Below are 12098 nucleotides of genomic sequence, written 5' to 3'. Positions count from 1 at the left end.
GCCGGGTCCGCTGGCTTCCCTCCTGCACAGCACGGTGCTCTAGACGGCAAAATCCATCAAGGAAAACGCTCAGGGAAAAAAGATCATTAGCGGCACCCTTTTTTATTGCACTAAATGAAGGCTAACGTGGTGCTATTAGCTGTGTCCCAGCTTTTCTGCGGAGATACATTTGTATTTCTGTTTCATTACAGTTGCACTGGGGCATTTTATTCCATCAGCAGCAAGCCGGTGGCTCCTTGGGCAGAGCTAAAGCAGCAACGCCCAGGGTTGCCATGCGTCCCAGCTTCCTTGGCTTGTGCAGGTGAAGTGGCCAGAGCTCACTCCCACACCAGCCGTAGCAGTCGGAGCCAATCTGGCACCCCAAAATCCTGACAAGGGCACGGAGGCACCTTCCCACCCGCGTGAGGGGAGCGCTTGGGATGGGAAGGGCGCTGTGGCTCTGGAGGGGAGGTGTGTGCCGGTGGCTGCATGTGACGGGCACTCAAGTGTCTGAAACGATGGATGGGGCCCGGAGCTTCCACCATGTACAACAGCTGCGCTCCCGTGGGAGCGGGCAGTGGCGCCTGGATCCAGAGCTACAGCGGTGCAGACCTGTCAGCATTTATCGGCCTGCTTTCATACAAAACTGCAGTTGCAGACAAAATGCCATCTGGACGCCAATTTTAGCCCTTACCCCTCCACCTGAGCATGGCAGGAGGAAAGCCACTCACTCACCGGGTGACTCAGAAAATTCCTCTCTGCCCCTCTATCCCTTGGTAGAGAAACAAGCAGCGCAGCTCCCTGCCGCAGGGACCCCGTGGAGGGAGAGGGGATGTGAGCGTTGTTCTCTGCTCCTCTCTATTTTGCAGTATAACGGACCACCACATCTCCTTGGCACGGTCCTCGGGGGCTTTTGAAATGAGGCTTGTCAAGAAAGAAGTTGAAGGTCCCAGAGAGCCATCTGATGAAGAGCAAGCGAGTTTTTATGTGTTCTAAACCCTCCCACCCAATTTTTCCCCTGCTGCCAGGCAGTCCACCCCTTTCAGCACGCATTAGCGAACATCACAAGCCTATTGGAAAAAGTGCTGGAAATGAAAAATGAAATGTACTCTATTTAGTCTTCAATTAAGGAAGAAGAGTTTATTCCACCTCTCTAGGGCAGCAAAAACTGGAGCAGAGTGTTAGGTTCATTGAACATTAATGATCTTTTCCTATTATGCTAAATTATTGTTTCCTTAGCCAGTGATCAAATACAATAGCTTTATTAAAGCCCATTTCAGTTAGAAAAAAGAAAGTGCCTTTCTGCTGTGGTAGCTCTTATGAATGACAAAGGAGCAAGGGCCCTACAACAGGGTGATTGTTGGGAACAAGGGAAGCCATGGTCCCTGCTGCTTCTGCATATGCCCTCACCTTCCCTGGCCCCAGAGACAGAGACGTGGAGCTGCCTGAAGGAAAAGATAATTGCAGCTCCGTGCTCACCCAGCTCTGGACCCCTCTGGCCCCTCTGCCACACAGCAGGCACCACTGGGCAAGTCTTGGTGGGGCCCTGCTCACAAGTATGCAGCGCTCACCCCACAAAAAAAAATTATTAAAAAAAAAAAACCTAAAAAGGCATTTAACTTATGACCCAAGCTGGATTAAAGTGTCTGCTTTTGGCAGCGAGGAGCAAGTGCAGGCTTTAATAACCAGTCCTGTGGGGAAAAGATCTGAAGCAAAATGAGCCAATTTTGGTGCAAGTCTATGGAGGCAATGCTACACTCTTTGGACAAAATTAAATGAAACAATTTTAGTATGGAAGCCACAGTCCAATGTAATTACAACGGCCAATTGATGCTCCGATATAAGTATGCTGCTGCTGAAAGGAAAAGGATATGAAGCCATGGCAAATACAATGGGTATAAAAAGTAAGGTTGAAATTAAGTTAGGGGATCATTGTAAACCACTTTTGAAATGTATTTATTTATACCACACCCCATCTGCGTCCCTCTCTGACACTATAGCGCTCCCGTGAGACGATTGCCTCTCACCCACGGCTCGACACCACCCCACGTGCTGTTCATGAAAACTGTGTGTGTGGTCTCATCTGCTGCAAGAGGAGAACACAGAGGCAGAGGTGTTGTCCCCAGAAGCCCCTGAGCCGTGAGAGGCTGTGTCCCCCCCCTCTCTACCTGCTTGCCCCCGTCGGGTGAGCAGCTTGGCCCGGCTGGGTCATTCAGCAGTCAGGGATCCTCCTGCAGCGCTCTCAGCGGTCACCTTCACACCTCTCTCCCATGGTATTTTAAATGCCATTACTCCTTAATCTGCAGCAAACACAAAAAATTACTTATCTGGGCCACAGCTCAAAACTGAGTGGGTTTGGGCAGGCAATGGGAATGATGGGTGCTGTTTGCATGGTGGGAGGCACATGGAGGAGGGGAGGGAGGCAAGCAAGTGCTGGCAGAGGAATGCTGCTGAGCACGTGGAGAACGAGCCCAGCAACCCCCCTCGGAGGTATGAGATTTGCTTTATTTCAACAAAACACTTTCATGCTATGGGAACTTCAATTTTGAAGTTGCTTCTCCCTGCCCCAATCTGTCTCTGTCTTGCCATCCTTGCCCTAGTGCCCTGTGATGTTAAATACCCTGCTTGAAATCTACCTGGGTAAGGGGAGGATCAATAGGCTCCCAGTTTTGCATCCATGGCAACACATACTTTACATATCATTTTATCCTGAACAAAGGAAAATTAAATACTTGATGTGAAAAGACTTGGGGTTTCAGGGAAGGAGGGGGGAAGGGAACAGGCTTTGCCTCCAGGTGCAAACCTGTCATACGGAATTCTTAATGCAATGCACTTAAGAAAAGTGTTGATAGAGCAAAACTTGAGGCTCTGTGAGGAGCATATGAATGCCAGACTTATTTCAGCTACTCACAGACTAATGCAAACTAACAGCCATCACCAACCCTCAACAGACAAACATGCAAACAAGTAATTCTCAAAAAAGTAATAATAGAAAAAAGACACCCCACCCCCCAAAAAAACCCTACCAAGAAAGATCAGATATTTACATTTTGGACTAATCACATTCTAAAGATTACTCTGATCTGACTTCTACTGGCAGAAAGCTAGAAAATCAGTTTTCAAGCTGCAGTGGTTTAAATCAAAAGGAAGTCCTCCCTGTGTTCCTGAACCCTGGAAGTGTTGCTAGTACTAGGCAGCATTTGTGATTACACTGGGTTGTATATCTGATGAGCTACAGAAGCTTCACCCACGTCTAATGATTTAAGTTCATTACTTTCCTGTCTTAATAAAGGTATTTTTCTTTTTTTCGAACCTACTTATTCTGAAATTGGGTTGAAGAGTAATTAAATTAGGTAGTCAAGAGCATAAAACGGCCTGATTTTCTTCTGCTGTGCCCCTAGGGTTTTATTTACACAACCACAGAGCTAGTAAAATGCATAAAACTCTACATTCCTTCTATGGTTTAATTTTACAATCATTATGATGCACACTTTAAAAAGTGCAAATTCCTACACCCTCAGCAAGGCAGTGGAAAGATCATCTCCTGGTTGTGTGTCTATCCACATGAAAAACCAGCACTGACGTTGTTGGAAGCCTGACACTCCCCAGTCAACCGTACCTAAGGAGCAGGATCTTGGCCCGAAAGGCTTCACCGGCACAGAGCTTCCTCCTGGTCTCCTGTGAATAATATATCCAGATATGCTCTAGCTGATTGCTAGCAAAGGCAGGAAGGCACAAAGACCACGGTCTCAATGGACAATTTGGACAGATTTTCAGCATACTTTACGGTTGTGTATTAAGCCATGTCCCCAGGGTGGGGATCCCAGAAGACAACATATGTAGGCATATAAGCTACTGATGCCACACTTGTGCTCGTTAAGAACAGAAAGATCTTAGTGTAAATATGTGGAAAAAGAGAAATTATCCATCTGGATAGTGAGGAGTGCCTGCAGTGGGTTTATTCCATTCAAATCCACATCGCTGCTCTTTGAGGCATGTGTCACACAAGGACTCTGGGAGAAATATGAGATCAACAAAGATGTTGTATTAATACAGGCTATAACCATGCCACAGCTCTCCTTTCCTTGCAGTTATGACCCTGAGGCTTGTAACTATAATTCCAGGACCGCATTACCTTCCCTTTACTTTGAAGCAGCACGACAGCATGGGACAGGGGTGCAGGGGGAGCCAAGCAGCAGGACTGAGATTTCTACTGGCTTCCAGCAGCAGCATGGGCAGCCAGAGCCACCAGCTGCCAGCTCGGGGCAAGCGGGTCCCCTGAGGGGCCAGGAACGAGAGCCCCCCCCCCGAGCACGGCAGATGGCGAAGGGCCCCCCCCACCCCCCAGCTCCAGGAGCCCCTCTGAAGCGAAAGCACGCGGCTGCCCATGCAGCCTGGCTGGCGAAAGAAAACCCAAGTCTTGGGGGCTTCAGTGCAAGGTTCACCTTAGCTTACCTCCACCTTCAACAAAGTATTTGCTAGAGCTGTCCCATCACCGGCCTCGCTTTCCTGCTGAGTTAGCTGCTCTGGCTCTGCCAGCACCACGCAACGTGCCCTTGGCTTCTCCATTCCCGTTTTCCTCTTACTGCCTTGTAACACGAGGGCAGCAAGAGACTTGCTCCAAGAGTGCTGTGATGCCAAACTCATCTTTGTAAAGTGCTCCAAACCCACTGTGAAGTGCTCTGCAAAAGTCCAAAGCACTAGTCTAACGCTGTCAATATTTATTGTACTGCTATCTCTGAATGTCTGCGTCATCATCATTAAGCATGAATATTATTATTTATTATCTGCCCATGCTGTGTCTCAGCTCCTTGACAGTTGTACAGAGGTGCTGTAAATGCTTTTCTTATATTTGCCCTTTCCCAACAATTTCGGGAAGATGTACACACATCTGAAATGTTAGAAGTCAAAATTCCATCATTTCTAGCCCACAAAAGGCTTCATCTGGCTCACCTATATTTTTCAACTATTACACAAATTGAGAACTGAAATGTGAACGAGCTTTGTGAGTAATTCATGTCAGGCAGGGTAATTTTTAAAGTTGTTCAGTGAGTACACTTTTCTTTCTGAGAAAAAATTCTCTTGATGACTGTGAACATACCGATAGTTGCTGGAATTGAAAGAAATGGATGGGTATCATTAAATTGACAGAAGATGGAAAAACAACAATGAAGAAAACACTTACTTGCATTTCAATCTAAGATAGTGTCATGTGTTCCCCACCACCCTAGCTGGCGTTTCTGGGGTGCAATGTGTAAGCCTGGGTAGGTCCTCCTAGCCCAGCGTACCGAGAAGAGCTGGCACGCCCCGTGGGGCAGGCAGACCTGGCTGTGTGTGCTGTAACATGCAGCAGCACGTGTGAGTATCCGTGGTGTCTGAGAACCTGCAGCAAGGCGTGGACAGCACCGAAAATTATCTCGATGGTAAAGAAAAGGACTTGAGTGGTTTGAACAGGGTGAAGGGTCAACACGCTTAAGTGCCCTTTCCAGATGTGGCATCTGCCCAGAGCTCGTGGCAAGGCACTGAACTGCGCTAGGGTGTCACAAGCAAGGACTGAAACACTTTAAGTGCCACCGGAACAGGTGAGTTCTCCGGAGCACGCTCCTTGCTGCTGGCCGGGCTCTGCTGAGCCTCCTGCGGGAGCGGCCGTCCCTCCCCAGTTTCAGCAGGGCTCTTGTCTCAGCCTTGCAGCGAGCAGCTGCAGCCTTGCCTTGCAGGATGCCTCTCCCTGCTTCCCGATGGGTCCGTCGCTTTTGCTCCCCAGCTCCAAGGTTGAACCCGGTCTCTCAAGAGCAGCCTTAGCTGAAGTGCTGAGGATGATCCTGGCTGGGAGAAGCACCAAATTTGGAGCAAGGCAGTACATTTCTTCGGCAAATATATAGAAACCTCCATTTTTTTGCCACTTGGTACCTGCTAGAAATCATGTGTTGGATTTCCCACGTCTGTGGGACGAGAGCTGTGCCTGTCCTGGCTCTTGGCCCCAGGCAGAACGTGGCCCCACAGCCACACCGGCCGGAGTGCGGAGCCGTGGCACGGTGCTTGTGGCAGACAGGGTGACGGCTCCTGGAGGAGCCCGGCTCCACCTCCTGTGCCAGCTGCTGCTCTGCCGGCGCCAGATTACACTTATATCTTGCGGCTTCCCAGGCCACCTGTTTTGATCCTGTCTGAACATGCTTTGGGTTGTTCCACGGCTTGAACATCTATTTTCAACCAAAGGGGGCGGGAGGCGAAGGAGGACGAAGGAAGATGGTTGTGCTGGGGCTGATCCAGAGGGTTTTCTTCTCCCAGGGCCAAACAAAGCCTCTCTAACACTTGTACTCACTGGTGTCGTGATTCATATCAACTGCTGTCACGGCATATGCATCTGTGATCCCTGTACTAACCCATGCTGCCCGTACATTCACAAGGAATCCGTACATAGCCCACGAAGCAACCAAGCCTTAAATCCATGCTTCAGTATGTAACCTTCCTGTCCCGTGCCTCTTTGATCACACACAGATTTCCTGATGTCACCAAAGCACTCTTAAAACTGATGGGTTTACTGTGCTGTTTTATAGGAAATAGATGTTGCCACATGGAGCAGTTGTCTGTTCTTCCTTCGGCATAAAGAAACTAAATCTGACAATCTGAAAGGAAAAAATTGTAGCCTGGTTTGTTAAGATTACCAAGGAAAAAAATCCTCAAAGTTCTCTTTTAGAAAATAGATGAAGAAATAATTTCAATTATTTTTATGGGAATAGATTAATCTCAAGGAATACCAACTTTAGAGTCTACGGTACAGTTACTGCAGTGTCCTCATTGTGTAGGAGAGGTCTAGAAAATGAAACAGCCTGGAGACTCATTATTGACAAAAAGAGCCTCATTTATGTGCCTTGACTAGGAGGAGCACAATACAAGTGAAATAACCATCTAGACTATTCACAGACAAGTAAATTACATTTCTAATTTAGTTTTAATCATCTGAAGCACTGTTAGAAACATGAGGGAGGGAAATGGTTTGGTTTTCTTCTTAAAAGAAAACAGGAGACTTAACCCGTTTAACCAATCTGTGTCAGCTCCAACCACTCATCTCCAGAAAGTCAGACATTTCATCAGCTCCCTAATAAATGACAAACTGGTAAGAAAACTGTCAGTCATCGGCCGTGGTCCTTTGTTCTACAGCTGGCAGGTACCTGAAGAGCCTGGTAGCAGCTCCTCTGCATGGGGTCAAAAGGAGGGACAAGTGACCGTGCTGGGCTCTGCCCTCTGTGACTCCAAAAGCCTCAGACTCTGTCATGGGGCAGTATCCCATGTAGTGTGTTGTGCCGGTCCCCAGGCTGCTTCCATCCCCCTCTGCACCGTGCCACGTTGTTGGGAAGGGAATCACTCAATGCTATCTCCTAGCCCCCTTAATGAGCCTTGAAAGCAATATAGCTGGGCTCACTGTGACGTTCCCAGTTTGAATGTGTGGGGTTTCTTTCTTCTTTGCTGCTCCTTTTGATAAATTTCTACACAGGTAACTGTTTTTATGAGCCAGAAGATGACTGCCTCATTTTTGGCACAACCTGAAATACTCTGTGATAGAAGAGCTCACAAAATCTGTCATCCTGCCTCCCACAGCAGGCTCTGGGTAGCTGGGCTCCCGGCAGTCTGCTGGCTTGCTCAAGGAAGAGAGGACTGAGAAGCACCACTGTCAATCCCCCTGTACTTTCTGAAAGTGGGGTGTATCTTACATAATACCCGTTGTGGATACAGCCGTTACCAGCTTTTGCATCCACATTCCAGGAAAACTCATGCTCTTACGGGGCTGTGAATCAGAAAAGCCTGTTACTTGCATTTAACAAGTTGCTAACAGAGGGCCTGGTTTTGATCTCTGGTGGCTATCAAACCAGGAACTGCCTTGCTGGGTAGCTGGTGGGAAAGGAAATAATACCATTAACATCCTCCAGATCCTTGCATCCAGGTTCATCCATAATGTATGCCACCTCCTTTTGCACTGCACTGTTAAAAAATTAAAAAATAACGCTTTGTCAGGTGAGCAAATTCTGTATGTTTTTAACAACACAAGAGAAGCGATTCCTTTTCCTTAGCTTGAATGTGCTAAAGGGCATTGTAAACTTTGGGGATGATGAAGGTGACCCAGCTGAACTAAAGCAAATTGACGAACTGCAGTCACTTAGACAAATAAATTCTGTGAGCAGACTCCTAGATAGTCTACAAGAAATCATGTATGGATGAAAAAATTCACAATGGCAGCTTTAACTCATAGTTTATTAATGCCCTTTCCCCCACAGCAGGACACAAAAAGGAAACCGGCAAAACAGGCGCATTAAAAAATGATGACTCGTCTGACTGAAACATGTGATATGCAGAAATACACCCCCCTTCCTTTGTGCTGGGATTGGGGACAGTGATATAAAATGTATTCACTCCTTACCTCATTACCAGGTTGCATTATTGTGCTGATATCACTCGAGGTAAACGCCTGTCTGTCCTCACTGCAAGGCATTTAGGATAGAAGTAGAAAATCAACTTCAACTCAGTCCATACACAGACAGTAACTCTAACTCCCGCGTGTGCTTTTGGGGGACATGAGGAGCAGTGAGGGGCCTCCCAGCCTCACTCCTTGCCCAAACCCACACCAACCCCAAACCTCTGGGAATCCTCACCATCGCACAGCTGCCGATGTAAGCTCTGAGGATGCCTTGAAGCTGATGGCATCCCCTAGTCCTAACAGTCTGGGCAACCCTGGGCTCTTACATATTTGGATATTAACTTATATATGTGCATTTTACGACACCAAAAGGAAACCTTTTATATGAACTGCTAACAACTCCAAATGGGGAAAGTAAAAGCATTTTCAACATTTCATGAGTTCTGGTAAATAATACTGAATGGGTTCAATTAAATATTGAGGGCAGTAAAAATTATCGAGCGTGCAGAATGTTACACAGGCTGAAAGCCATCACATAACAAAAACATTTAATGACAGGTTTTGAAAATGAGCCCGTGCTTTCAAGATCACAAACTGTCAGTGGTCTACACAGGGGAAGGGCAGGTGCCCCTTCCTCAAAGGCTGAAGGTATACACCTTCTGCTCCTCGTTCTGTGACACAGGCTGCCTAGAAAAGACCCGTTTCAGAGCTTGTTGCAGGAAACCTGTCATAGAAAGTCGAGAAAGGAGCTGTGGGGGACACGCTGCCTCTGCACCCGTGCAGGTTTCCTCAGAGGATGTTTGTCGCGTGCCCTCCCCAGCATCTGCAAGGATTCAGCTCTCTGTCCTTCCCTGGAGTGCTCCCCCCTCCGTTCCTGTGTCTTTCTCTATCTCACAAGGTGGCAAATGTGAATTCACTGAATGGGTCCCATTGCTGCAGACATAGCTGGGGTGGAATTCACCTGCTTTGAAGTGCCTCAAAACCTATTTCTTTTTCTGAACTTTCATGCCTTTGACTATTTCTTTGAAAACACATTCTGCTGGCTTGACACCGAGGGCTGGCTTGACACTTAAAAAAGCCCTGGTGATAGAGGGTAGACAAGCATGATGATATCCTGGCAGTACGTGTAACAGTGCATTTAAATCTATCTCTATTAACTGTATTACAATATGTTATAATTTACTTTTCCCCACCTGAAAACCCCCTGCCTGCATTTCCCTCCCTGGGATAGGAACTGGAGGAGTCTGGGTGTTCAGGACGCCTGCTCGATTCTCCCTGCAGCAGCTATAGCTGCATTTTGCAGTCTGTTTTCCCTTGGGTTTGCTTCCTTTCAGAAATGGTCTGAGTGCCACACGCACAAAACCCCCCCACCCAACCCCCCAAGAAGTGACTGACTAGCAGGACCCCTCAAAACCAGCCGGCCCGATGGCAGCGTCAGACCCTCTCGGTTGTCCTGTTACAGCCGTTCACCCCCTAGCAACCCAGCTGCAGCTCTCCTGGCGTGCAGCGCTGGCTTGCTTTCGGGTGGGATTCTCTCCTTCCTGAGCCTGCACAGCTCCTTCCACCCCGCAGGCACCAGCGGGCAGATCCACGCGGGACTGCGTGCGCTCCTTTCCCGTGAGCTCACCCTGCATCTCTGCCCAGAGCGGGCGATGGAAAGCCCCGGCACCAGAGGGGGTTGAGACGTTACAGGTGTAACACCTTGTTCCTGCCCCACACCGAGTCAGATTAAACAGTCCCCAAGGGTGGGACTGATAGCATTTGTTAAAACACCAGCTGATCCGCATCTCTTTTGTGGATGCAAGTCACCGTGTTGGGAAATAACTTCTGCTCAGATGAGCGCGCGTTACTTCGGAGGGCAGAGCTGTGTTAGCACCCGAGACAGCAAGGTTTTCTAGGTTATGGAGAGTCAGAGGAGCCATGCAGACGCCTGGCAGGCACTGCTTACTGTGCAGCCCGGACCGTCCTCCTGGGAGATTTGCCGCCTTCAACCCAAGCAGTGCAGCTCTGAAGGAGCAATTAAATTTTATGCTGTGGTTGCAAAATAGGAATAATGTGCAAAATGGGATTAAGTCTTAATATGATCTCATATCCAAGCGAGTCCTGGACCACCTAGTAACGTCAGTGGGAAAATTCTAAGTATTATTACCATTAAAAAGAATGCACCGAACTTCAAAGGGAAAGCAAACCACAAAAGCTATGCTGGTGATGTTAAGGATGTGCTGTACGCCCAGTAAGTCAAAGTGTACTAATTACATTTTCACTGTCTTCCACAGGCCCTGAGGTATTTCCTGAATCTTTGAATGGGCTGATGCAACCTCAGTCGGGCAGCAAAGTGTGGTGCCAGCGGTCACCTTGGCTCCATCTCTGGCCTTTGCATGAGAGGCGACGGGACGCTGCACCTGGGAAGATCTTCCCAAGCAGCGAGGGAAATTCTCAAAAGGAAATCAACAGCGAAAATAAATCCAGACTGGAAATTACTTCAGATGCAAGTGAACAGAAGCAAAGGAGATTTGTGCTGTGAATGCCAGTCTTGCTTTCCTCACTAAGTGGGAGCCCCACTGAATTCACCCAGGTTCTGCTGTTCGGTGCTCCCTGGGGGTGCAGCAGCCACTGCAAGCACAATTTTGATACCCCTTAGGCCATTCTTGGAAACTGTGACTTCAGTCCTCCCTTCATACTAGTAGGGTTTGGAAGTGACATCCCAGTGAATATGAACTCAAGCTGGGAGTAGCAACAGCCCCCTACCCTACACGCCTCCTTAGATTCCAATGAAAGAAAGAATCTGGGGGAGGCACTCTGAGTTTAACCAGGGAAACCTACGGAAACATGGGACTGAATGAAGTGTATTCAAATTACAACATCCTCTAGATATTTTTTTTTCTGCTTTCTTCTGAAGCTAGTGTTATCAGTTAAGCACAGGAGTCTCCACAGAGCTGCAAACCAGACCTCCTGTCTCACATCTAGGACAGACAGCACGCTGCCCACCACACCCAGCCCTTTCAAGACTCTTTTCCAGATCTGTGCAACAGCCCTCATCTGACCGAGGCACCCGTGCAGCCAACCTGCAAGCACATACTTCACTGAAAGCCTGTGAAAAGTGGTGGGAAGTTAAGGGCATCCTCAAGCGCTCTGCTGAGCGAGGCCCCAAGCCCTGCAGCCCCATGCTGATGCACCTTGAGCAGCCGATTCCTCAAGCCTCGGGTGAAGTGCTGCTGGGCTGCTGGCAATACAGCCAAAGCGGCTGATCCCGCTATCGGAACAACCTTCTGCTCTCAGTTTCCAGGTCCTAAAGCCTTCTGGTGCTCAAATAAACAACGTCTCAATCTTCTTTGCCTGTCCCATTACTGTAACACAAAGGAAACTCCTACTGGAAGAAAGAAGAGTTAGACGAGTGCCACTGATACTACACTGCAAAGTTTTACAGAGTTTCACCCCTTGGTTCTGCAGGAAGATAGATGGTCAAACATCAGACAGCATATACAGCTAAAACAGCACGCATAAAGCGTAACCAGACCACTAATTTACAAAGCACTGTTTACCTTAAAGAAATCACATGGAAGAAAGTTAAGTTTTCCTTAACGTGATGGTAATTCAAAGCTTTCACTGACACAGAAGTAGATGATCTGCACCAGAATAAAATGCAGTGCCAAAGTGAAGTATCATCATCCATCCACACTAGTTTTCTCCACCCTCTCTGAATAAA

This window comes from Athene noctua, chromosome 6, assembly GCF_965140245.1.
Source record: "Athene noctua chromosome 6, bAthNoc1.hap1.1, whole genome shotgun sequence".
NCBI lineage: Eukaryota > Metazoa > Chordata > Aves > Strigiformes > Strigidae > Athene > Athene noctua.
The sequence above is the reverse complement of the archived record's forward strand: the minus strand, read 5'-3'. Positions refer to the sequence as shown.